Raw genomic sequence first — 3,580 nt, forward strand, 5'->3', positions numbered from 1 at the left:
ATTACATGCTAGCTATTAAGTGGAGGAACTGGGCTGCACAGAATCACCCCTGTCTGACACCAGCCCCGTGCTGTCACTGCACATCTTTTTCTATTTTGAAAATAACCTTGAGGTTCTCAAATTGAAGCTGGAGAGTCCACAAATGTTTACCTCAGTGAAGTGGGGTGGTAGCTTTAACTTAACTCATGATTTTTACTTGACTGTTTGTTCCATTGAAATGCTCAATGCACTGGCTGAATTTCGACAAATGTTTCCACATAACTCAAGTTCTATCAGTAGGTCAGTCTGCTCCTCTTAAAACAAACTGACTACTGACAAACTTTCAAATGGGCCTACCTTTCGTCATAACACTGAGTTATATAAAGATGAAAGAATAAATGAAGTTCAGAGAACTGCTAATTTACCTCTTAAAATTGTTCTACAAAAATTATTTATATAATCATTTTTTTAAAATCCAGTGATCTATTTTATTTTTGTGTGTTCTTTTCGATTGCTTAATGTCTGAAGGACCTCTGAGCTTGAGAGGAATATGCACTACTACATAAACTTTAGTGTTCAATTTATTAAATTCATATTCAATAAAACATTGGAAACCTCTTGAATATTGAAACAATGGCAAATTTGATTAAACTGGCTTAAACATAAATACCAGTTACAAATTTAGTGTAGCTGATCCTTTTGAACATTCCAAATAATAGCTAAAACATACACAAATCCAATGAGTATAAAACATATCCTTATACCAAAACAGAGTACAAAAGAGCTGATGCCGGGGCTTCCCTGGTGGCGCAGTGGTTGAGAATCTGCCTGCTAATGCAGGGACACGGGTTCGAGCCCTGGTCTGGGAAGATCCCACATGCCGCGGAGCAACTAGGCCCGTGAGCCACAGCTACTGAGCCTGCGCGTCTGAAGCCTGTGCTCTGCAACAAGAGAGGCCGCGATAGTGAGAGGCCCACGCACCGCGATGAAGAGTGGCCCCTGCTCGCCGCAACTAAAGAAAGCCCTCGCACAGAAACGAAGACCCAACACAGCCAAAAATAAATAAATAAATAAATTAATTAATTAATTAAAAAAAAAAAGCTGATACCATGGTTTTAACTTTGGTACGTATTGTTATTACACCTTTTGGGAATTCTAACGTTCAAACCTCTCTAGAGTTTTAGTATCTTTAAGATTTTTTCCCCTACCTTCTTAGGGATTTAGTAATAGCAGATCCAAAGGAAAAAGAATACCATTTCAGATAAGCTCTCTTTTCTACCGGAAGCATTAAACTGAGAGGTTGGAGGCTTGGAAACACAGATAGCCACCTTCTCCTTGGCCGGCGGATGATGCGGCAGAAGCCTGAAAGGATTGGAGCCAGGCTGCAACGGTCCCGATGATATCCACTAGGGTCCTCCCTGTTATGGGAACCTATAACCCCCAACCATTGTTTGATTATTATTTTATTTCTTAAGCCAGTTTGGGCTGGATGTATACAGCTTGCAGCCAAAAGAATATACCCATACTCAGAGAAAATTTGATTAGTTGTTACTACAACCTGTTAGTCACTACCTGGAGCAGAAGTACAAGCCATGAGAAATTAACTTTCAGTGTAGTCTACTAACGTTTGATTGACAGTATTACCAAAAGGGTACATTACCAGGAGAGACATTGGGATAGAATGGAGAAAAGACTGGACTAGGAGGAGTCAGGAGTCCAGGGTCTTTGTCTTTGGGTTGACACTGACTTGATGGGTGATTTTGTGTCAGCCACTGGCCCTCTTTGGGAACCCATTTATTCAGCTACAGCAGGAGCATGCTTCTAGCCCTGCCACCAGGGAGTTGTGTGGATCTGATGACCTAGTGAGTCCTCAAAAGCGTTTGAGGAAATAGTGCAATTTCATGTAAATAGGGGATAAATGACCTTTCACCCATTGTTCTTCATTGGCAACACTGGACAGTAGAATGCCGAAAATGAGGGTGATAGATGGAGGGGAGGAAGGCAGGGCCCACTGAGGAGGGCACTCCAAGGCTGCACAGCCGTCTTGCTTCATCTCTGTCACATCCTTAGCAAACCACAGGCCGCATAATTTTGCCCAACCTTCTGACTTTGCCCCAGACCTTTTGCTCCCTTACTAAGGAATGTCCCAGTCTGTATACAGAAGAGGGAAATCTCAACCCCAAGTAGGAAGGGACTTGGTCTGAGTCATTGCTGTTCTCCTGTGCCCACCATAGGGTCAGGCATAGCACAGTACAGGAAAGAAGATGTGAGGGGAGTAACACTTATAAAGTGCCTACTGTGTGTTTTGAGTTATACATACATTCTCTCCTTTAATTCAACAATTACATGAGATATTCCAATGTCACACAACTTAGGTGATGAAGTCAGATCTGATTCCAAACCTATATTTTTGTCATGTGGCAAAGAGGCAGAACTGTGGGTGATGCTTACCTTGCACGTTGATGTGAAGCAGAGATAGTGCCTCTTAAGACCCTGGAACATGGTGGGTATTCAGCAGTTAGTAAGAGGCTGGTTGTGATGATCCCTGTAGTAATAAGGTCGCTACAGTGGCCTCTCAAACCAAAGGTCTTCCCCTTCTATTTCATCCAAGAGAAATGCATTAATTTCTCTCCTTGGGAGCCTAGATCTAGCTGGAAATTACTTTCCAGTACCCTCAACCTTCAGAGCAGCTGCCTTCCAAGACCCAGCATCATCCTAAACATAGATTTTGTTGTCATCAACTAGGAATAGAATCAGAAATGAGAGCATAGGTTCCCTTGACGGGTAAACAGAACTTGATAGCAGGTGAAGCTGACTTAGTGCCATGTGAGGTCAGGGCTTGCAGGCGCTCTGGGCATGTCTCCAACTGAGCCACAAGTTGGAGATAGCAACACTGCCTCTGCCTTTCCCCACTGTGGGCCAGTCCCTGGGGCTGCACCAGTGCCAGGTCTGAGCCCATCACACCATGTGGGTGGACCTCCATACATTGTCTCTAATCCTCACAGCAACCAGGGAGGCAAGACATTGTCTCCTACCCACAGGCAAGGAAACCGAGTCTCATAAAGGTTAAATGACTCAGGCAGTTATCTTAACTATAATTTCTTCACCTGCAAAAACTAGGATAATAAAAGTGTCTCAAGGGGTTGCTGTGAAGGTTATGTAAGATAAGGTATTTAAACTTAGATAAAAGTGCCTGGCACATAGCAGATATTAAAAAAATGGGAACTGCCATAATTATGATCTTCCCCTGTAGTAATTATGTTAGCTCATCACATGCACACAGTGTGTAGTAGTACTTTTCAAGCTTATGTGTGCATATGGATCATCTGGAGAGTTTTTCTTAATAGTTTCCTGCTCCCCGCCCCACCCCAGGAATCTAATTCGGTAGGTGTGGGGTAAGGCCTGAGAATTTGCATTTCTAACAAGCCCCCAAATAATGTGATGCTGGAGGTCCATGGACTACTCTGTGTAGTACTATGTTACGGTACTTACCTCTTCATCTATCACTCACCCCCCTCGTACTCACACTCTCGCCAGGCCCATGGGGTGGGAGGAACCGAGACTGCTAGCACTAATGTTCGTGTAGTACCCATCAGTCAGA

The sequence above is a fragment of the Balaenoptera acutorostrata genome, chromosome 9, assembly GCF_949987535.1.
Source record: "Balaenoptera acutorostrata chromosome 9, mBalAcu1.1, whole genome shotgun sequence".
NCBI lineage: Eukaryota > Metazoa > Chordata > Mammalia > Artiodactyla > Balaenopteridae > Balaenoptera > Balaenoptera acutorostrata.